Source organism: Carettochelys insculpta, chromosome 1 (genome assembly GCF_033958435.1).
Source record: "Carettochelys insculpta isolate YL-2023 chromosome 1, ASM3395843v1, whole genome shotgun sequence".
Lineage (NCBI taxonomy): Eukaryota > Metazoa > Chordata > Testudines > Carettochelyidae > Carettochelys > Carettochelys insculpta.
Window position 1 is genome coordinate 38976675 of NC_134137.1, and position 25155 is coordinate 39001829.

Here is a 25155-nt window from a genome sequence, read left to right on the forward strand (position 1 = left end):
CACTCCTCGCCCCCTCACAGCCTTCAACTTCTCATGGCAGCTCTGAGGATGGTGAGATGACACCTCACAGCCCTCACCCTCGAGAGTTGAGCTGCCTGTTGCTCCAACCACCTCCCAAACCCTTCCTTCCTCCCTCCCTGCAATGAAACCCCACACTGCACCCCCTAGGAAACTGACCCCAGACTCTGAGCCCTCCCTGCTAGTGTTACTGCAGGGTCCTTGCCCCCAGGTGTGTCCCCCACCCGGCAGACCAAAATGCTTCAGGCTGAGCGGGGTGGTCATGGCTGTGGAGCAACTTGCTCTGTAGTGCCCACTGCTGCTGGACAGGGAAAGAATATGTCATGCCTTCCCCTCCTCCCGTTGGCTTTACTGCCTCCAACCTACTCCCTTGGAGGTGGAGAGCATAAAAGAGAGAGCACAGGCATGAGGGGAAGAGGGACGGAGCTGAGCCCCCCACATTCCAGGGAAAATTGGCTTGCCTTCCAGTCTTGCCAACTCCTGCTCTAGTGTAAGAATATAATTTCTCCTACCTGTCCCAACACGCCAATGCCTCTCTCAGCAGGATTCTAGTTAGTCTCTGAGAACCAGGAAGTATCAGTTAGTAGTCAATGCTATCTGGTGTATTTGAAAACTATGTTGGAATTATAGGGTGCCACCCTAATTTGTAAGGAGTTTCCTGGTCCTTTTTCCTAAAGGGATGGGTCAGTCAGTACATAGTCAGCATAGAGGTGGGGGTGTGTTGTTTCTCTCCGATTTACAGAGCAAACTGCTTTGTCTCTCTGTTCTATGGTTCTCATATGTTAGTGATCTTAGATATAAACATAAATACAGTTTCCATAACATTGCAGTGTAACACTACTTTATTTCTTAGAACTAATTTCTGTGTGTGAACTTAACAGAGGAAATGGGTGGTAAAGATGAGGTATTAAAAATAAAAATAAAAGAAGATGAATATGATAAAATTGCTGTATAGGGATAGTTTTAAATTTAATGAAAAAGAAGAAATTTTGGCAACATATATTCAGACTCATGATCAGCATTAAAAGGAAAATACTGTAGAAGATATTGTTAAATGAATGCCTGTTTTCTTAATATTGAAGGTAGGAAATCAGTATTTCCTGTGCTTAAAAATCATTTGTCTTCTCCATTATCCTGATCCAGGTGGTGTATAAAGACAAAACAGAGCTTCTGAAGAAGCATTACATGCCTACCTCAATTTTGTTATTGCTACAGGCATAAAGGGAAACACGAGGGCTTTTTATAAATACATTAGAAACAAGAGGAAGACTGGGGACAGGGTAGGGCCATTGCTCAGTGAGGAGGGAGAAACAGTAACAGGGAACTTGGAAATGGCAGAGATGCTGAATGACTTTGTTTCGGTCTTCACTGAGAAGTCTGATGAAGGATTGCCTGACATAGTGAATGCTAGTGGGAAAGGGGTAGGGTAAGAAGTTGAAATAAAAAAAGAACAAGTTAAAAATCACTTAGAAAAATTAGATGTCTGCAAGTCAGCAGGGCCTGATGAAATGCAGCCTAGAATACTCAAGGAGCTGGTAGAGGAGGTATCTGAGCCTTTATCTATCATCTTTGGAAAATCATGGGAGACTGGAGAGATTCCAGAAGACTGGAAGAGGGCAAAGATAGTGCCCATCTATAAAGAGGGGAATAAGAATAACCCAGGAAACTACAGGCCCATCAGCTTAACTTCTGTGCCAGGAAAGATAATGGAGCAGGTAGTTAAAGAAACCATCTGCAAGCACTTGGAAGGTAGTAAGGTGATAGGGAACAGCCAGCATGGATCTGTAGAGAACGAATCATGTCAAACCGATCTGATAGCCTTCTTTGATAGGATAATGAGCCTTCTGGACAGGACAGAAGAGGTAGATGTGGTCTACCTAGACTTTAGTAAAGCATTTGGTACGGTCTTGAATGATATTCTTATAAAAAAAACTAGGGAAATACAATTTAGATGAGACTCCTATAAGGTGGGTGCATAACTGGCTGGATAACTGTACTCAGAGGGTAGTGCTTAATGGTTCTCAATCCTGCTGGAAAAGTATAACAAGTGGGTTCCGCAGGGGTCTGTTTTAGGACTGGTTCTGTTCAATATCTTCATCAACAATTTAGATATTGGCATAGAATGTACGCTTATTATGTTTGCAGATGATACCAAGCTGGGAGGGGTTGCAACTGCTTTGGAGGATAGGGTCATAATTCAAAATGATCTGAATAAATTGGAGAAATAGTCTGAGGTAAACAGGATGAAGTTTAATAAGGACAAATGAAAATTGCTCCACTTAGGAAGGAACAGAATGGGGAGAGACTGTCTGAGAATGACTACAGCAGAAAGGGATCTAGGGGTTATAGTGGACCACAGACTAAATATGAGTTAACAGTGTGATGCTGTTGCAAGAAAATCAGACAGCATTCTGGGATGCATTAACAGGTGTGTTGTGAACAAGACACGAGAAGTAATTCTTTCGCTCTACTCTGCGCTGGTAAGGCCTCAGCTGGAGTATTGTGTCCAGTTCTGGGCACCACAGCTCAAGAAAGATGTGGAGAAATTAGAGAGGGTCCAGAAAAGAGTGACAAGAATGATTAAAAGGCTAGAGAATGTGACCTATTAAGAAAGGCTGAAAGAATTGGGCTTGTTTAGTTTGGAAAAGAGAAGATTGAGGGGGGACAAGGTAGCAGTTTTCAGGTATCTAAAATGGTGTCATAAGGAGGAGGGAGAAAACTTGTTCTTTTTGGCCTTTGAGGATAGAACAAGAGGCAATGGACTTAAACTGCAGCAAGTGAGGTTTAGGTTGGACATTAGGAAAAAGTTCCTAACTGTCGGGGTGGTCAAAGAGTGGAATAAATTGCCAAGGGAGATTGTGGAATCTCCATCGCTGGAGATATTTAATAACAGGTTAGACAGATGTCTATCAGGGATGGTTTAGATAGTACTTGGTCCTGTCATTAGGGCAGGGGGCTGGACTTGATGGCCTCTTGAGGTCCTTTCCAGTCCTAGCATTCTATGATTCTATGATTTAATCTAAGAAGCTAAATAGGAGAACATATCTCTGAATTTTTGTGAAGTCTAAAAAAAATCTGACTGCTATCAGTCGTTTCAGTAGCTTTTTGATAGGCTATTAGAGATCAACTTGTTTTCTGAAGTAAAACATGCAGGCCATGTTGACACTTGGGCAAAACTTAGAAATGGCCATGCTGATGGCCAAGTGGGAGAATAATAATGAGGCTCTGAAATGAATATTCAGCACCTCATTAGCATGCTGCTGGCCATGGCACTTCAAAAGGGCTCCGTTTTGTTCTCGTGAGGCTTGTCTACATAGGTGTCCTTCTCAAAAGGACCCTGCAAACATCAAAATCCCCTTATTTCTATCAGGGGATTTTGATGTTTGCAGTGTCCTTTCAAAAAGGACCTTGTGTAGACCAGCCGTGTGCAAGCAAAATGTGGCACTTTCGAAGTGCTGCAGTCAGCAGCATGCTAATGAGGAGCTGAATATTCATTTCAGCACCTCATTAGTATTCTCCGATTTGGCCATTAGTGCCATTTCGAAGTTTTGTCCAAGTGTAGATGTAGCCACAGTGAGCTAAAAGTGAGGCTGTTAAACATCATAGATAAGAACCCCTGTTGGAGGGAGCTGTAGCAACTGCTCTCTTGTTAGAATTGTCAAAGAATAATGTGCAAAAATTTGAAAATAAGCTTCAATGATTCAGCCTTTAGCTCCACAGGGGACCCTATCACTTAAGAAGAAAACAAAAAAAAACTTACTCACAGGGACTGATTTATTTATTTTGTGGGTGGGTGGTAAAATACCCAATTAAAGTAAACAAATATACATGTTTCATATACCAAGGCCAGCAAACTATTCATTTTGGTGAATTTCAGATTTGCCACTAATTTTGGAAAGGGGAAGGGACTCGTTGTCTTCTACACAAATATGTTATTTGTTTTTGTTTAAATCACCACAATTAAAACAAAAATCCCCACTTGCAATAATAATAAGACCAAATCCAAGAAACAATAAATGAATGTGGTGAGATGCTTTGCTGCAAGGTTGTATTTTTTGATGTTTTTGTTTGTTTGCTTGTTTTTTGTGCACAGATCTGAAAACTCAGTCTGAGTCATTCATTTTATTCCTGCATTTTGTAAAGAGAGTGCATTCTTTTGAAGCTAAAACACATAACGTATACCAAGGCAAAAATGATGTCCCTAGTATCAGCCTATGGAGGGATTTAAAGGATGACTCTCAGTTGCTTTGGTAGCATTTCCCCCCCACCCTCCACCCCATCCACACACACACTACACACACCCAGGGCTGTCACTTTGTTCTCCTTCTGTCTACAACTGTGATGACTATTGCTGCAGAGGAATGTTAGAAATAGCGAAGCATCAAAGGAGCTGAGTGAGTGATACTGTTGCAGAGTAGCAGCCTGCTCTAGTGAGCAGCTTACCGAGCCAGCAATATCTGGAGTCTAATCCTGACTGACTTTGTGCTTGACTTTGAGCGTGCATCTGTCTCCAGAAATGGGGATGTTAATATTTGCTTTCACCACAGGAGCATTGTGTGGCATAACGACTAAGGCTGAAATTGTTGCATTAGGCACCTCAATAAAAGTAGCCTGATTTTTCAGGCGTGCTGATCACCCACAGTTCCTGACCAAGCGCATAGGACCTGCTGATGTTTAAGACCTTTGGCTATGTCTACACTACATCATAAAGTCAACTTTAAGGCACTTAGATCAATCTTGCCACTTAACTGTCTTCAGTTCAAACATTATTAGGATGACTTTAAGGGGCTCTAAGGTTAACTTTCTCACTCTGCCCCTCTGATGCAGTGTAACACCAAGTTCGAATTGAAAAGGTCAGTTAATGCTAGTGTGGAACATTTCCCAGGGCATGATGGAGAAAGGGTACACCAGAGATGCTCAGCAATGCTGGGCCAAAATCAAGGAGCTCAGGCAGACTTAGAAGGTGAGAGAAGACAGCAAACAATCTGGGGCATCTCCCAAAACATGCCACTGTTATGAGCAGAGGGTAAGCAGGGTCACCCAGTATCACTATGGGCATCTCCATACAACCAATCTTGATTTTCTGGTCTGGAAAGAAAGTCCCATCTGGAGCTTTCTGTACAGAACTGAATTTCTGAAGATGTGTGTGTCATGTACCTTTCTCAATCATCCCACATAAATGTCGGTGAAATGACCTTTGTGATCTACCAGTGCTTGCAACACCATGGAGAAGTACCCCTGGTAGTTTATTTACTCTGTGACCATGTGTTCTGGGGACAAGATGGGGATGTGTGTTCCATCTATTGCCCTATCTCATTTAGAAACCCCCATGGCAGCAAAGCCACCCACTATGTCCTGCATATTTCCCAGAGTCATAGTCTTCTGCATCATACAGGCACAGATTGCCTTGGCTACCTGGAACACCATGGCTGCCAGTGTAGATCTGCCCACCCCAAACTGATTTCCCACGGACTGTTAGCCACTGAGCATTGCAAACTTCCACAGAGCAATAGCCACTCACTTGGGAACTGTACAGATTCTTGACCTACTTTTACAGTAGTGTATAAATGCGCAGAGGGAGATTTTCAGAGGCCCTAGTAGAGTTAGTTGCACCACTCCAATGACTTTTCGTGGGATTTGGGAATCAAACCATCATTGTGGCTTTGACGATGTCTCTTTAAGTCCTAAATCTTCTTCCAGATTCCTCAGTGGTAGTTGAACTGATATACCAGCATATGGAATTAGGCCTTGGAATCAAAGGGAGTTGTATGGTAGGCGTTTGGGTGCATGATTAGCTAAGGTGGTTAGTGTCAGGTAGTTCTTTGAAACTTGATCTTAGCCAGCCTGTCATTTCAGGGATTCTCACATCTGACTGGGAAGTTCATTATTTGCATCTTCTACAATTAGCCCCTTTCTTATTTTCATGGCCTTCTGGCTTTCTGTCCAGATGCACTATAACTTTTTGTTCTTATTGCTTATACTACTCAATTAAGTGAAACATGAGGTAAGACACTGAGCCTGTCTCCTGAATATGGTACACCCAAGACTCCCGTTGTGTTATGTTTTTATTGTTTTGATTCCCCAACCTGTACAATAGACCCTGTGCTAACAATATGCTTTACAATTATTCTGTATCTGTCTTTCCCTTTCGGTGTGCAGTATTCTTTAGATTCACCTTTTTTGGGAAGCTGGCAAGCATTGCTGTAGGGCCTGATCCAGCCACAAGCTGAGCTCTCACGTTCATGCAATTTGTGGATGCTCAGTACTTTGCAAGATTGGGCTTTGTACACTGAACAACAATGATGTGCCAGTTACGGAACTCAGTCAGATGTGATGATTCCTAAAATGGTGCTAGTTTATAATGGTCCCAACACCTCACTCATAAATGCTTCTGTGATAAAGAATGAATTGTAAATGCATATTTTGTGAGTGTTCTTTTGGGTTTATTTGTGGATTTCTGATTCGTGGCTGATTAGTGTCTGACGCACAATGAAACCAGCGTATGTTAAAAGCTGTGTTATCTGGAACTTGGATAACTAGTACATTCTATTAACCGGAACTCACAGCATCTGCCCCAGGACTGGCTGCCCTGCTGGGATCAGCTGCAAGAGAGCTGCCCCCTGCCCCCCTCCCTGCTTGGACCAGCTAAGTGGGGCCAGCTAGCACTGAACTAACCTGCAAATTTGATTATCCAGCCATCCCTGTTCCCCAGGGAAGCCGGCTAATCAAGTTTTTACTGTATTTTAATATAACAAAGATAAAACACAGCTGAAGATTCATTAACAAAAAATGTTTTTCCTGGCGTATGTCTGTTATATAAGTATTAAAAACACTGAAAATGGCTTTCTCATTTTTAGTAATGGCCAAATTGATGCTTTCTCTTGACAAGAAAGTAGAAGGTAACATCAGGTCAGCAATAAATCATTGCCCAATTAGACAGCGTTGTACATTTGCTTTTGTTTAAATTGTGTGACTGAGTATCTACACTACATTATTTTATCTGTACTCTTTTTGGTATGCGGGTGAAATGTAAATTGCACTCGTTACCCATCTGTCTATCTGCAGATAGATATAAAAATCCTCCCTGTTCTGTGTGGCCCTGACTAGCATGCCCAATATCATCGAGAGACCTGGGTAAGTCCACAGTGGCTGACACATCATTAGAAGGGATAACATGCAGCAACAGCAGCAACGCAGGGATGAAACTGTGTCGTCTGAACAATGTCAAATCTGAGACAGGAAAGAAACACCAAGATTCTGATTCTGGATCCATCTCTGTTCAGAACACTGCCTAAATATGGACTTATCTGCAATTTAGTCCTATTGGCTTTAAAGAGACTTAAGCGTATTCCTCAAATGTTACTATTTACGTGAGTGCTTTCCTGTGTCAGAGTCCAAGATAGGATTCTACTCTGTTTGTCTCTGTTCTATCCACGTGACATGGAGCAAGTCACAACTTTTATTCTTCTCTCTGTAAAATGGGGATGATATTTAATTTCCTGGCTCAGAGGAGCCAAGAATCCTAAAGCAAAACACTTGGCTTTTAAAGTGCTATGTAAATGTAAATTCAGTACATGTACATTCAGTATATGTAAATATCAGCACGGCAGTGTGACATTCTCATATAATCTCATATAATTTCACCTACTGTGAAATTCGTTAGCATATGGTGGAAATCTGACAAAGAAGCAGATCTCTTTTTTTTTTGGGCTGGGGACATACCACTGTTTTGGATTATATGTTGCATTCCTGGGGACTGGAAACATATAAAGATATCCAATACTGCATTCTTTTATCAGGATGATCAGAAAATATTTGGCATGGCTTAATAGTACTTTTACCGTAAAGTTTGACGGAATAATAGCTCTATTGCAAACTGTATTCTCCTCTATCACTATTCTGGGATACTGAATGGGGTTATTTTTTTCAGACTTTATAGTAAGGGTCCACATATAAATATTTATAGTGGGTTAATGCATAATTAACTGATGTTTGATTAGTCAATTGTTATATGACAAACAGGTCCATAGGTTGCTCATAGGTATAGCATATATTTCCCTATTATTGTGCTTTTGATAACGATCTCTAGCATGTACTAATTACATTTGTAAAATCTTTCTAACGTCACGATAACACTCTATGAACTGTTTACAAGTGCAATCTTAATATTAAATGTGTTTTTTTTTTAAAAATAACACACTGAAAGCCTAAATTTTCAGCACTGAAAACAAGGTTAACTTTCCAAGTAACATTTTCCTTTGAAAAACATGCCATAGAACTGGAATGGACATGGGGAGGTCATTGAGTTCAGTACCTTGCCCCTTTTGGCAGAGCCAAGTATTATCCCTTACCGTTTTTTTCCCCAAAGCTATTTGCCCTAGATCTCTAAATGGCCCCCTCAAGGGCTGAGCTCACAACCCCATGTTTAGGGGGTCAAGGCTCAAACCTCTGAGGCATCCCTTCACCTTTTGTAACACTTACTTGTGCCTTACAGTGTTTGCAGTCTATTCTCATTTTTATATTTTCCTGGCTTCAGTCACTGCAGTTTTTTGTCTGAAAGGAAACTTGCAGTTGCCTTTTCCTTTGTGAATACTATTTGATAAACCTGTATATTATATGCAGTAATTCTGCTTCAGTCAAATAAGCCACAAATCCTTTCAGATATTGGTAAAATCAGATGAAAGGTCTCAGAGCCCATTTTTGCCACAGGAAGAGAAAAGTAATACACTGAAGGATACGCTTGCTGTTCTGTTAGAGTATACTGAACCTAACTGATGAGGAAGTAATTATAGGCAGGAAAAAACAATCCTTCTGCATCCCATCTCAGACAAATTACAGGAATCAGAAAAGCTTTTCATCTGTAGAAACCTTATTTGGATGTTAGGGGAGGCTATTTTGTGAAAGATGCATAAAATCAATGCTCTAGGTTTCTCAGGCTTCAGTTCCCTCCGACTGGAAACTGTGATTCACCTCTATTGTGTAGCCAGCATTTTTTGGGAGTTAAATGAACAAGTCCCACCGGATTTGCTCACAGAAGCTGAACAATAAAGGGGAATTCTAGTTTCATTCAGAAATGTTAAATATTTCCTCCTTACATTTCCTTCAGAGTTTGACTCTCTCAGGCTGAAACTGAAGGCAAAAAGGTAGAATTGACATAGTTTTAAAAAGAATATCTTATTTCCTGAATGTTGAGGATAAAAAGAAAGCATAGTGCCACTTTTAAGAATTATAGTTCTTTCCCTTGATGTGACTTAAAGGAAGACATGCACATTCCGCTCTGTGTCAAACATGAGGAAGGCTCTGACCTTTGCTAGATAAGAGTGTGCAACCTATTAATCGGATAATACAGACACCAAGTATTACTGTTAGCATTGATTATTATAAAAACGTAGCAGTTTGCCCCATGCATCGTGCTTTGTAAACAAAGGGTTTGATTATGCATTTTATATAGAGTCCTGAGTAAAGGGTAGTGCATAATGTTGCTGTCCCATGAGGTTCCATACTTACGCTGAAGAGGAAGCAGAAATTTGCTGCATAGCATTTCACAGTGTGGCTTTTTCCTACCTCCACGTAGCCAGACTGCTCCGTGGGGCAAGTTCTTATGGAGTGTGGTGCCATTGCTCTGTCTGCTACCTACTAAAACCTCTATATGGAGAGCATCTGTCTATGAGCCCCTCAGCAGACAAAGCTGAGATCCAGACAGTCCTACTATAATCCTGCAAAGGTGTCATCCTTACAGACCCCTGACTCTTACAGGGAGCCATGTTAGGGCCACTCATGGTTTAGCCCAGTCACAAGCCATGCTGGTGTGACAGCAAACAGAAAAATAGAATTGTAAGAAACCTGTCCCCTACCGATTTAAAGAAAATGAGAAAATCAATGAAAAGCTGATGAGAAAGCAATTGTAGTGCAAAGATATTACAGTGTAAAATGTTTGCTTTATTGTGGAAGCAACAAACAAGGCATGACTGCCTATGAGGCAGTACAATTTTCAGGGGTACAGTGGGGTATGAGGTGACCCCAAATATAGCTTGTGGACAGACCTGACCTTAGGGCCAGGCAAGCAAGGCAGTTGGCTTGGGCCCTGTGCCTTCAGGGTCTCACTCTTCAATTGACTGTAGCACCCACTGCCCACCAGCCAGGACCCACTGTCAGCATGCTGCCTTGGGCCTGCCCACTGGCTTGGCCCTGCTGGACCAGCTGTGCTTCTGGATCATGCTTGAGAAATGCCTAGTCATTATTAATCAGCAGAGAAAGCACGATTTCCTGGTAAGAACCCACAATATGTAGTATTAATAGTAGGCATCCTTCAGTCTGTGTAGACTATGGATCGTGCCCTTCGTAGTTCCATTTGGGATCATCATTTGCAGCGTCGACTGTGACTGTGAAGGCCCACGTGAGAGTGACAGTCCTTGCTGCATCTGTTGCATGTGTAATGAGTGTCTGGCAGGTCCTTACTGTGCTTTCTGCGGGCTTGCTCCTCCTCTGCTAGCTGTCTGATCCTCATCTCACCCTTCTGAAGGCCCTTGTGTAGTTCCTGCCTCCATCTACTGTGATTGTCTGCCAGCTCCTCCCAGCTGTCCGGCTCAATGTCTGCCTCCCTGAGGTCCCTCTTGCAAACATCTTTGTAGCGCAATTGGGGGCATCCGGGAGGTCTTTTGCCAGAGGCTAGCTTGCCATACAGGATGTCTTTTGGAATCCTTCCATCATTCATCCTGTGGACGTGGCCAAGCCAGTGAAGCCGCCACTTCCTGAGGAGGGTGTGCATGGTTGGGATTCCAGCTTGCTCAAGGACAGCGGTGTTGGACACTCTGTCCTTCCACGATATTCCAGGGATGCGCCTGAGGCAGTGCAAGTGGAAGACGTTCAGCCTCTTTTCCTGGTGGGCATACAGGGTCCAAGACTTGCTGCTGTAAAGGAGGGTGCTGAGGATGCAGGCTCTGTAGACTTGCATTTTGGTGTGGGTGTACAACTTGATGTTATTCCACACTCTCTTGCTGAGTCTGGACAGAGTTGTGGCTGCTTTTCCAATCCTCTTATTTAGCTCAGTCTCCAATGACAGGGTGTCAGTGATGGTGGAACCAAGGTAAACGAACTCGTGGACAACCTCTAACATATAGTTTTCAATGCTGATTGAAGGAGGTTCAGCAACATCATGACCAAGTACGTTTGTCTTCTTTAGGCTGATAGAAAGCCCAAAGTCCTTGCATGCTTTAGAGAACTGATCCAGCAGTTTCTGAAGCTGGTCTTCTGTGTGTGACACTACAGCAGTGTCATCTGCGAACAGCATCTCTCTGATGAGGACTTCCCACACCTTAGATTTAGCTTTCAGCCTTGCAAGATTAAACAGTTTCCCATCAGATCTTGTGTGCAAAAAGATGCCCTCTGTTGAAGATCCAAAGGTGTGCTTCAGGAGGAGTAAGAAGATCCCGAACAATGTCAGAGCAAGGACGCATCCTTGTTTGACGCCACTCCTGATGCTGAAAACATCTGATAATGTGCCTTCATATTGGATAGTTCCTCTCATGTCTTCATGGAAAAACTGGATCTTCTTGAGTAGCTGTGGTGGACAGCCTATCTTGTGGAACAGTTTGAACAGTCCGTCCCTGCTGACCAAGTCGAAGGCCTTGGTCAGGTCGATGAAGGCAATATAGAGTGGCTTCCTCTGCTCCCTGCATTTCTCCTGCAGCTGCCTCAGAGAGAAGACCATGTCAATGGTAGATCTCTCTGCATGGAATCCGCACTGTGATTCGGGATACACCCTCTCAGCAATCTTCTGGAGTCTGCCGAGGATGACGAGAGTGAAGAGTTTACCAATGATGCTCAGGAGGGAGATTCTACAGTAATTGTTGCAGTTGCTTCTGTCTCCTTTGTTCTTATACAAGGTTACAATGTTAGCATCGCGCATATTCTGGTGAACCTCTCCCTCTCTCCAGCACAGGCACAATAGCTCATGTAGGGGTTCCAGGGTGGTGTCCGTGGCACACTTGATTACCTCTGGTGGTATACCATCCTGGCCTGGGGCCTTTCCTACCGCAATGCTGTCGATGGCTTTCTTCAGTTTGTCCACAGTTGGTTCCTGATCCAGTTCGTCCATTACTGGTAGGAGCTCCACGGCATCGAGGGCTGTATCAACCACAATGTTCTCTCATGAGTACAGCTCGGAGTAGTGCTCGACCCAGCGCTCCATCTGTTTGGCTTTGTCAGTGATGACTTCACCAGATTTGGATTTCAGAGGTGCCATCTTGTCCTCGGTGGGTCCTAATGCCATCTTGATGCCCTCGTACATTCCCCTGAGATTGCCAGAGTCAGCACTGGTCTGGATGCTGCTGCATAGCTCGAGCCAGTAGTTGTTGGCACAGTGCCTGCCTGTCCGCTGTACTGTTTTTCTGGCTGCTGTGAGTGCTTGCAGGGTACTCTCGCTCGGTGAGCATTTGTACTCCAGGAGCGCAGTGTGCTTCTTTTCGATGTCTGGAATCATCTCATTAGAGTTAGCTTCGAACCAGTCGTTTGTGTTTCTAGCTCTTCTTCCAAACACTGACAAGGCCGTGTTGTAAATTGTATCTCTCAGATGCTGCCATCTGGATGTCACGTCGGCACTCCCAGGGCTGCTGCGCAGATTCTCCTCGAGGATCACTCTGAACTTTTCGGCTCTCTCTGAGTTTGTTGTCTTTCTGGCATCAATGCGGGGCCTTCCAGTTGGTTTAGAGAGTACAGCTTCTTGGGTCTCACCTTGAGTTTGGAGCAAACTAGCGAGTGATCTGTATCGTAGTCGGCACTATGCTAGCTGCATGTCAGAAGGATGTTTTGACGTTATCACGTCTGGTGATGACCACGTCTAGTTGATGCCAGTGTTTCGAGCGTGGGTGTCTCCATGACACTCTGTTCTATGGCTTGGTTTGGAAAAATGTGTTTGTGATGCACAGATTGTGGTACGTGCAAAGTTCGAGAGGGCGGTGTCCATTTTCATTCATTTTTCCTACACTGAAGTGGCCTAAGCAGGAAGGCCATGAATCACGATCGGCTCCAACCCATGCATTGAAGTCACCCAAAATGTATAGTTGTTCGCAAGCAGGTATTTGTGCTATGGCAGCACTAAGCACATCATAGAACTTTTCTTTTACTTCTGGTGTGGCATACAGGGTTGGAGCGTAAGTGCTGATCAGGTGGACAGGACCGGCACAAGTTTGAAGTGACCTGAAGGAGTCTTTCTGATCCGCCCATGACTAATTCCACCATTTGTAGAAGGGTGTTTCTGATAGCAAAGCCAACACCATGCTCCCTGTGTTCATCTTGGGCTTTACCCTGCCCGAAAAATATGTGTAGTCCTTTTCCTTTAGAGATCCCAAATCTGCGAGTCGCATCTCTTGCAGAGCAGCTGTGTCAACTTGGAGCCTCTTCAGTTCCTCACTGATGACAGTGGTCTTTTGGGTGTCGCTGATGCCCTGAAGATCTTCAGTCAAACCAGTCAGCATGGTCCGCACATTCCAGCAAGCAATCTTAAAACTTTGATGGTTTCCTTTTCTTGTTGATTTTCTTATTGGTTTGCCAGGTGCTCAAATTTCAGTCACTTGTCAGGTTTGGGAACCTTAAGCCTCACGCACCCAGTGAGGCAGGTGAACTGTGGCAGGACAGTACCCTTCTGGCTGCGGGCTGCCCAGCTTGAGGTGGGCGGTGACTGTCCAGTGAGAGGCGATGATCTCTCCCACCATTGAAGGCAACCCCTGGCGTTTGTTCTGTATGCCAGTCGAGCAAGAGCTTATAACTGGTATCTGTTACCTCCCGTGTTGGTTCAACGCTGTTAAGCGATGCTGGAATACCTCTCTAGGCGCGAGCCTGGGCAATTTTTTGGGACCCTGGGCTGCCCAGACGCCAGTGTCCCCCTCTCGGCTTTACTGATATAGTCCAAAGGAGAGGATAACCTCTATATCTGGTACCAGCTCAGCTGCAGGAGTTGCTGGGTCAATGCCAGAAGGTGGAACAGAACCGCCTTAGGACTCCCCTCCAGATTTTCTGTCAGGGTTTACTCCCTTAGCCTTGCTCCTTCCCAGGATAACCCACAAGGCAGTTGGGTATGGAGAATGTGGGTAATGATCCCACTACCTCTTGCACCTCCCTGGCACCATGTGCCCCCATAGCTCCCCGTAGCCTGACAACCTCCTCCCCTCCGCAGGACCCTCCTCCCCTCCCCTCTGCCTCCCATCATCTACCATCACCCCCAGATCCCACCTCCCCACCCCCTCTCCGCCCATCCACTCCCATGTCCCCCAACCTCACCACACTGCCCCCACCATCAGCTCTCATTTTCCTCAGGTCCCCCTTCCCTCGGCCTCTCCGCACCCGGTCACGCACTGCTGCAGCCCCACATCCTCCAGGAAGGTGCCGATCTCGTGGCCCAGCCATGCCCTGGGTCCCCGCCAAAGCTACCAACTCTTCTTCTGGCTGCGGCTGCCCCCGGAGCCCCATGAAGCTGCTGCGGGATGCGCGCGCAGGGATCGCAGGACTGGGCCTGAAAGCCCAGGCAATCTGAGCCAGGCGTGCCACCACCAGCCTCAGTGGGAACCGCCATCCGCACAGCCGTACCACATGCCCCCAAACCACATGCCCACCACCGACACTCCTCAGTCTCGCCCCCCGTCCCCCACACTCCCCCAAGCCCACCTGCATTCCACTGCCCACGCTGCACCCTGGAGGCGGCGGGTCCCTCAGCTCTGGCCAGCAGATGGGAATGCCGCCATCGTCGCCATCTTGCCGTCCCTTACCCCTGTAGAAGTAACTAACTCCCTCTAAACTCCCCTCTCAAAACTCCATCCTGTTAGCAGCCCCCCTGTTTGCAAGTGCCCCGGTTGCAAGCTCCCTGGTCACTTGCCAGCAGGGTTTAAAAAGCTCTGGCCTTCCTGAGAGCCCCTCCCTCTGCCTACCGCTCAGCCAATTGGCACGCAGAGTTTAGATTTCAAACCTAATCAAGGCTAACAGATTCCAACTGCCAGCCTGAGCACACGGCCTTTCAAACAAACAGACCGCTCAGCACTCCAAACACCAAAGCGCCCCAGTAGCAAGCTCGCAAGCACCCCGGGTGCAAGCTCCAAGAACGCATAATATGGGACGCTGCGAACATAAGCACTGTTCCTGGTTCAACCCCTGATTTAGCATTTGACTGTAGGCAAGCTCCTCAACCTCTTGGAGCCTCAGTTTCAAGATCTGTAAAAAGGGTCAAAAGGTTTATAAGACAATTAGAGATGAATGTCACTATATTATTCTTTTATTACCAGGTGCTCTGAAGCAACCTTTCCATATTGCTGTACCCCTTTTGGGAGTCTAATATGACTTGCATACCCTCACATTTCACCTCATGTAAAAACTACTTGCTTACACCATTGGACGTAAAACTGCAAAATCATCATAGCACACTATTATTGAAAAGTTGTTGCCATTCTTATGTTTTTTACATAATTGCAAAATAAATCAATTGGAATATAAATATTGTTCTTGCATTTCAGTGTATAACAGTCAGAGCAGTATAAGCAAATCATTGTCTACATGATTAGTTTAGTTTGTAGACTTCACTAGTACACTCATCCCTCTTTATATGAGCACAATTGGTTCCCAAATTTCTGCTCATAGGCAAAAAGTTGTAAGAGTGACACTAAATTCCCATTAAAATACATGAAAAAGTCTCCAATTCATACCAAGGGCTTGTAACTTGACATAAATCAGTTAAGTTTAGGTACTTCTCTGATGTATTTGAATAGTTTGGCACCAGAAACAGGATGTAGTGTGTGTATGTAGAGCAGGGATTTCCAACCTATGGGTTGGGACCCAAACATGGGTCCCAGTAGATTTGTTAAAGGTCACTAGCTGGGCAGTTTCCAGCTGCATGTGGCTATTAAAGAAACCATTTTCAGTTTCTTAATACTGCTGCCTCAGGCAGATAGCTATCAATAGCAATAACTGCTGGAGATGGCAGTTATCTCTATCACTAGGGAGAGCAATTACCTTATGCCTAGGTGCTGAAACCTTAACACTTGAGTTAATTGCTGGGAGCAGGAGGGTTGGGGATGACACCCAGTCTAGCAGCCCTGGTGAAGAGGCTGTGGGAGGAGGAGGAGTGTCTAAAGCTGGGGCTGTTGAGGGATGCAGAGGTGGGGTCTAAGACTGGGGGAAGTTTGGGGCTGAAGGGAGAAGTCTAATGCTGGGGCAGTTTGGGGCTGCTGAGGGGGTAAAAACCTTGAGGCAGTTTGGGGTTCCTGGGGGTCTCTAAGGCTGGGGGTGGTTTGTGACTGCTGGGCGGCGGGTCTAAGGCTGGAAGAGGTTTGGGGCTGCTGGGCAGGTTTAAGGCTGGAGTCAGTCTGGGACCGTGGGGGACAATTAAAACCTGGCTGAGCGTGAGGTCTACGACGCAGGCAGGGGGTCTAATACAGTAAACCGTGGAGTTACCCAGGGGTTGTTCCTGCAACTCCTGCATAACTCGAATTTTCCTGCAAGGGAAGGGGAGCCAGGAACCACCAGGGCTGGTCAGTTTCCTGGCTCACAGAGTGGCAGGAGCTGGGGACCAGGGGCAGGCTGGTTCCGGTCTTCCCATGGCTTGCAGGGCTGGGAAACTGATCAGCTCATGGCTGGTCAGTTTCATGTTCCCTCCATTGCAGGGGAAGGAACCAGGCTAAGAGCCTTCTCCCTCTCTTCCCCTAGCTGAAGGGCTGTCAGACAGCTGCATGTCTGAGGGACGAGAGGGAGAAGGCTCCAGCTGAGTGTCTTCCTGCCCCCAGACAGGACCCCACAGCTGGAGCTGAGCCAGCTGCAGGGCTGCGGGTCTCCAAGCCACCTGGCCAGGGACCCTGCTCATGTAAGCGTGGGAGGTTCACTGATATAGTGAATAAAGGTAGATATATATGTTCCTCATTTTAGCAAGTACTCATAAGTAAAGTACTCAGTAAATGAGGGATAAGTGTACTTTTTTATGTAGTCTTTTGCAAAATTAGGCAAATATCTAGGTGAGTTAATGTGCCCTCTGGAAGATCAGTCCATACTCACAGGGGTACAGATATCCCTGGTTGAGAACTGCTGCTCTGAAGTATGTTACTTCAAGGACATGTTGTAATTAGTGAAAAAAAATCTTCAATTTATGGTATTTTTAATTCTCAAAAAAATTCTTGACATATCAGTATGATGTCTCAGATAACATTATGCAGGTAACAGCTCTCACCTCATCAGTATCCCTGTAAATAACACACATCTTGAATCCCTGTCTGGTGAACATTTTTGGGATGGGATGTCGTGTGTTTGGTACTTTGATTTCAACAGCTGAGGTCTTGAGAAAAACACGCATTATGAGACTTGTGATAACCGTGAGAGTTGGCAACACTGCTTTCTACTCCTTGTTGTTTCTCAATTTGTCCTTTCTGCCAGGTGCTGTTGGCAGCAAAAAGGATAGTAATTTAATTCAAAACAGCCAAACTTATCATTGTGACAAAGCAGGTCCAAGTGCTGGCCACTTAGGCATGGTAAACATGTTTGTGCACATACAGTCTTTCCTACCAGTACATTGCTAGATGTTAGGGGACAGCTCACCCAGGGCATGCTCTCATGGGATGGGCAAGCTCGGGGGAGTACAAAGGTTGTATAGAGCCACACTGTTTCTTGGGGCCTGTTTGCTATAAATGACAAGGAAAGCCAGAGGTGGACAGTGAATCAGTCTTGGGCCTTTAATAGATTTTTTATTTATTCATTTATATATTAATTACTTATCATGTGGTGACAGTGGAAGTCCCAGTCATAGATTAGCACCCGATTATGCTATATGCTGTACACACATCCAACAAACAGACAATTGCTGCCCAAGTGAGTTTTCAGTTGTGAGACAGAACAGAACCACCATAGTACTGGAGGAGAAGATAGATCGTTTTTCCATTTTGAGCTGAACTATAGTACTTGCACCTATAATTTTGTTCCCTTTTCTTGTTTGTGCTGATTCAGACTCTTCTATACAGTAAGCACTGGATTTGTTGGAGGCCACCCCACCCCCCGCAACCCTCTTAATCTTGCCTGCTCTTCTTACAGACTGATTGGACATAAAGTGAAACAGAGAAGTCATTTGTGCACGCTGCTGCTGGACCCAGACCTTTGTTAATCATCTAAACTTTCTTTGTCAATTCTTTTAATGAGGCCTTTTAGACTTGGCCAAATGTCTCCCATTTACTTTTCATTCTTTATGTTTAAGCCATTTCTCCTTGACATTGTGCACTCTGAAACTTGTTAAAAAGGAAAGCTTTTTTTAAAAAATAATCAGTGCTCACATCCTCATAGACTTATGAGTAACTGCCAACAGTGAACACATTTTTTAAAGATGACTAATGTTTGGTGATTTACATTATATCTAATTAATAAAGCAATGTTTATGCAGTTTACTTTGGAATACTAAAAACATGCACTAATAATAATTTCATTTTTAATGTCAATGAACACATCTACCTCCTCTAATGCTACATGAACAGGAAAAGTTACATGTTTAAGAGAGTCTTGAATGTCAAGGATATGCTATATAAAAGGAAGACACTGGGTTTGATTAGATTCAGGATATGGTAGTGTAGTACCCAGCAGTACCACGACCTCATCTGGGGTGAGTAGTCTCTGCACTACGGCATTGGCTGAGAGCCAGCTGGCCTTTAGTTCATGTGGTACAGTGCAGGGCTTTAAACCCTATGCTCACAGGTTCTGTCCCTGGGTCTGTCAGCATTATAACTGCTATGTTGGTGGGAAAGAGCTGCTGAAAGGCCTTTGAAGCTCAGGACATGCTTCCTCAGCCCAGGGAAACATGTAGTACCCAGAGGTACTGAGACCTCATCTGTGGTGAGTGAAGTCTCTGCTCTACAGGTTTGGCTGTGAGCCAGCTTACCTTCACCACAGGTGGTAGCATGCAGGGCTTTAGACCCTATGCTGCCAGGTTCTATCCCCAGGGCTGGCAACTCAGGTCTGCTTGTGTTACAATAGAAATGAACAAAGCTGTGTAAACTACAATAGTCTGCATACACAGATCACATTACTTCAAATCAATGGTACATTATATGTGCAATTTACTATAGGCTGAATCGTGCAATTTACTATAGGCTGAATCATGCAATTTTTTGTGAAAACAATGTAATTAATTTCTGAAATACTAAATAAGAGCCAAGTTGAAGTCACCTACAGCTGAAATAACACAGAAGGAATTTCATCCCTAACTTTTTATTTAGGTTCATTTTCTTGCACCACTTTAGTTCTCACAGAGTAAAAAATGTATTACTTGTGTTAGATCTTTGGGTCAAGGCAAAGAAATGCAAGTGGGCAGGGAATGAAAGAGGACTGTCTTCTAGTCTGCAATCATAGCATGAAAATGTGCCAAATTCCACTGACAACTGAAATCCAAATGAAACACTATCCTACCCCCTCATAAAGTTTGCACTATTAGCCAAAAAGTTGGAAGTCTGCATTCATTTACATTGATTTTACGCTGGCCTGACCTTGCTCACAGTGGTGTTACACCAATTTATCCCAAGTAATGTAAGAGCAGAGTCATGCCCTCTGATGGCAGCTTGAGACAGGAGCTGACTGGTTTTCTCTGTCATGTAAGGTAAAAGGGAAAGAAAGATTCTCCTATTTTCCCAAAAATGAAAATTGATTGTAGCTGTGCATACAGATCCCTTATACTGTCCTCCAAATTTATCATGAATTTTCTTTACGATCAGCCACTGCCTTTCATGGATTGGTCTGAAATAACTGTGGTGGGCTGGTGAGATGAATGGCTCAGGAATTCAAACTTTAAAAAAATCCCTCATCCTTAACAGTAGACTGGAAATACTGGATAAAATCTAATTATGTAGGACCGGTGCCCAAATACCTTTGAAAAACTGGATCATAAAGCCTGATCTTGAACCCTGGAAGTCAGTGGGATTTTTTTTTTAGCCCAACACTGCTGGGGCCACTAAGCCTCTATACTACCATTATATAAGAATCTTTATTAGGATGGATAAGGATGGTAGTGTCCATGGCTCTGGGGCAGCCCACCAGATGGACAGACTACCCAAGTTCCAAGGATCCTTCCCCGTTTGTGGATAAATGCAGATGTTTTGGTGTTCATTCTGACTTGGAATTAAACCAATTTTAAAATAGCAAAATCTTCCATGAAACAGAAGTTTCTTTCTCCCTACTCTTCTAAACATAAACACTGAAATGGGTGAGTGTGAGCAACTTACATTGATAGTCTCTCCTCCTGAAGAACTGTTCAAAGCTTCTCTCTTTCACCAACATATGTTAGTCCTTTAAAAAATTGTTACTTCACCCCTTTGGCTCCCTCAAGTGTTAGGAACAACAAGGCTAGAACAACACTACAAGTCAGTCATCCAGCCAGATACCTGGTGGCACAGAAAAGCCGTGGCTACACTAGCACCCCCCTTTCTAAAGGGGGATGCTAATAAGCCACTTCGGCTGACGCTAGTGAGGCACTGCCATGCATATGCAGCACCTCATTGGTATAATGGTGGCTATGCACATTTTGAAAGTGCTGCTTTTGAAATGTGTGCCGCCCATGTAGCTGGGGGCCTTGCGAAAGAACCCCCCCCCCCCCCCCCGGATTTCAAAAGCCCCTTTTTCCCAAAACCAAATGGGAAGAAGTGGCTTTTGAAATCCGGGGGTCCTTTTGAAAGCCCCCGTCAACACTGCCAGCGCATGTTTCGAAAGCGGCCCTTTCAAAATGCGCAAGGCCGCCATTATGTTAATGAGGCGCTGTATTAGCATCTGACAAAGTGGCTTATTAGCATCCCCTTTCGAAAGGGGGGGTGCTAGTGTAGCCACGGCTAAAGTAGCCCGGATGCATGTCATTCAGGTGGGCTTTATCACTCAGAATCACAAGAGCAGGGAAAGAGACTGAGAGGGGAATAGATGCCTATCTTTCTTCTCTTCTGGGACAAGAAATAGCCCTGGACATAAGGATGTAGAATTATCTCCCTGGGTAGACAGAGCAAAGCAGCCCCATATATATGACTGAAAGATGACAAAACGAGATGTTGACCTCAGAAAATCAGTAGCTAAGTTTTTGCATTGTTTAACAACTGGTAATAAAGCAAACTAGAGCGGATTCAGCACAAGAGTACATGATCATGGTACAAGGGTCACTTTGGAGCACTGTACACAGTCTGACAGATTAGATTAGATTAGGGAGGGGAAATCTGGTTAGTCTGAGACAGCAAAATGTGGTATGTCTTCAAATCAGAAATACCCCAGTTCTGGTTCTTTGGTTAGCTTTGCTTGTCCATGAGTGGCCATAGTGCTGGGACATACCCTTGTCGTCACACTGTCGTCACATTGTAATAACCTGGTTGAGGGTGCTTGGAATTCTGGTGGCATGTCCCAAGGTTCATACCATTAATTTGCAGTGCCTTGTGGGAAAGATTGTCTGTTTTTCTTAGGATCCTGTGCAGAAGTGTTTTTACTCTGCCAAATGTGAGGAACCACAGCTCTTGAACCTGGTTTATAGGGCAGTTAAAAGCTAGTAGGTTCACAGCCTGCTATATGTTGACTTGTTAACAGTTGTAAGTTAGAAGCTGAGTTGTGGCTAGGAATCCTTTTGGGAAAATGCTGGAAATCCTGATTTGTTTAGAGCTTCTATATAAACACAGCACAGGAACAAGATATTGTCCATGCAACTGGGAGCCATCTTCCTCTGAACTGTATGCCTTGTGCTTCCTGCTCTTATTCTTGGGGCTTGAAGTCTTGGTTACTGATTTGTGGTTCTGCTCTTTGCCTCCTATTTCTGATTGCCTAGTTACCTGCCCCCTGACTTTTGTCTTGTGCTCTGCACTGTCTTGGATTCTGATCTCTTGTTATCTGACTCAGCCCTTCCAAATCCAATTCTCCCTAAATCCATCCTCCTTTAGCACTTAATGCCAATACACTCACCCCCTTGGGTCTCTGTGGGTTTTCTCATACTTGCTGTTGAAAATCAAGAATATATATATATATATATATATATATATATATATATATATATATATATATACACACATACTTGTACTTGCTAAAGTAAAAGTCTTTTTTTTGTCAAAGGAGCCAATTTTATTTAAAATTTATGCGTAACTCTTCCCCTTATAATGTTTATCATGAGCTTAGGTAGCACAAACCATGAGTTACCAGTCATTATCCAAACCTTTCTGCAATGTTTCTGTTATATCAGTACATGTCTGAAAGGCTATCATTTGGCAGGAATTGAAATCTAGTGCTTGGAGCACAAGACTGAGTCTCAGGAGTCCTGGGGTTATGCTGTGATTTATATCACTATTGTTATGACTATTACACAATTTCAATAAGGCTTGTACAAAGTGTGTCATTTAAGGTATTGATGGAAAAGTCATGAATTGCTAACTATGATTATCCTGTTTAAATGCATGTATCATGTTCATACTTGAAGTTATTAATTTTGTCAATGTATCCGTATCTCAGACATGTGTTTGTATTCCTGAGTGACATCCCCAGGTAGATTTACATCTGGGCTAGACAGCTATATGGTGATGGCCCATTAAGGGCGCTCTGCTCTCACAATCAGCCATTGAAAAATCTCATCCTGCCCAGTTGGTCTTTCCTGTACCTGAGACATCGAGAAGCCAATGGCCACCTGCTGTGGGTCAACAAAACCCATAAGGTCATGTGATATCCCCAGGTGACCCTGGATTCTCTCCTGGGCCAGTTATTTTCCATAGACAGGGGCTGTGGGCTTTGTTTGGGACAATAACTTTCCACGGACATGTAAGAAGATATAAAATATACCTACAACATTTCCATTTTGCCTCTATTCTGCTTTAATTCTCTGGACAGTAGATTTACAACTGAAAAGGGCATCTTGACCCATAGACTGAGGATCTTCCAATCTCTGGGAAGTTACCAGACATAATTTTTGTAAAGTAGCTGTCTAGTCCATTACTGCTACAAATCTGACATAAGGACTTTGCAATCATTTGCATTAGAAATTAATTTCCTTTAAATCTACAAGTAGGAAGTAGTGTAGACAGCATCAATTCCCTGGTAGTGGCAAAGCTGTTTAATATTAACGAGAGTAGAAGTGGTTAACTCAAAACAAAGGCATCTAAGTAATAAAATGGAAAGACTAGTTACAAGATAAACTGGTCAGTGCTTCCAGAGCCATCAGGAATTGCTATAGTTCAAAACTTAACAGTATACTTTGGCTTACAAACATGGGAACTGTTCATGGATCACAGAAGCATTAAAGCTGCATAGAATAAATAAATATTCAAGTAGCTTTATTAAGGATTCTGCTTTCATTAGAAAAGCATATTCTGGTTTGGATTCAGTTCAGAGTATGGCTTTCAGCTTTACCAAAGGCACAAAATACAGCAATTATATTACCCAAGCGATGGAGCTGCCATCACTTCTCTTGAGAGCCTATTTCACAGTCTAATAGACCTCGCTGCAAGGAAGATCAGCCTGAATAGTCAGGCTGATATTCAACCTAAATTTGCCTCTTTTCACTTTCCCACTAACATCAGATTCTCGTAGCCATTGCTGCAGCAGCACTGCCTGTTACCCTGTCATCTTGACTCTTCTTTAATTGTGTCTTTGCTCATTTTGATCTTTTGTTGTCTTACTTATTTCTGACTCTCTGGGAGGGCCCTTCTGACTTGTTTCTGGAGATATCTGGCAGCTTTATTTTTTTACGATAGAGGACTTTAATTTCTTGGGTGAACGGTACAAACAGCCCTAGGGCAAAATGAAATTTATTTCTTAGAGGGGAGTGTTGTATGCAGATTTATGGGACTTGTAATAAGAAGATGCTGCTTCTCTCCCAAGTTACTTGGGTCACCTTATGTCAGAGTATTGAGACCCAGAAAGGAGTTATGTAACTACGAGTTTTACAGCTGAGCATATATACTGTTATACTTGAGATAGATTCTCCAGTGAGTGGTTCCTGCTTTAATAGGTCCACAACCTAAGCATGAAATTCTACCCTCATTTAAAACTCCCATTGACTTTGTGAGGATGGGGACAGGATTTTGCCTCAGTGTGGAGCATAGGAATAGGAAAACTAAATCAAATCAATGATTCTTAGCCCAGCAGTCTGTCTCTGGCAGGAAGAGGAGATGCTTCGGGGGAAGGCACAACCTCATAATGGACAATTACAGATTTACTTGCTTCTAAAGAAAGTCCCTCTTTGGCAGCTAAAATTCCTCTTTCCCCCCTTTTCATAGATTCCAAGGCTAGAAAGGACCACTGGGATCATCTCATCTGACTTCCTGTCTCCCAGTTCCTATAGAACTCCCCCAAAATAATTCCTAATGCATGTCTTCAGAGCACTGAATCTTGATTTTAAAATTGTCAGTGATGAGGAAACCACCACAACCCTTGGTAAATTGCTCCAGTGGGTAATTAGCCTCCCATTATTTCCAGTCTGAATTTGCCTTGCCTCATTTTCCAGCCAAAGGATTGTGTTACACTTTTCTCTATTAGGTTCAAAAGCATATTATTCAATGAGTTGCCTCTACAGATACTTATAGACAGGGGGGACAGCAGGGCAAGGTGGAAAGTGGATTTGGCTTTGTGCCCCTCCCGCCCCGAAGCAGTGGGGCCTGGGGCAGAAGGGCTGGGGACTAGAGCAGTCATCCCTTAGCGCTGCCTGGACTGTGGCATTGCCCTCCAACATAGCCGCATGGAGCAGCAGAATATCACTTCTGTGGCACTTCAAAGAGAAGACCCGGCCACTGCCATTGCCAAAGGAGCAGTAGCCAGAGCTCTGGGCCACAACTGCCACATTTGCCCCCACCACTGGTGCACCTGGTTATAGACAACAGTCAAATCACCCCTTAAAACTCCCTTATGCTAAGCTAAATGGATTCAGCTCCTTGAGTCTGCTCTTTAAGGCATGTTTTCCATCATTTCCATGACTTTTCTCTGAACCCTCTCCAATTTATCAACCACCTTCTTGAATTGTGGACACCAGAACTGGACATAGTGTTCCAGCAGTGGCTGCAAATTACCAACAAAGATTAATCTCTCTCCTCTTATTCAAGAATCCTCTTTTGTATGTATCCAAGGATCATATTAGCTGGTTTGGATACAGCATTACATTGGGATTTCATATTCAACTGATTATTTACC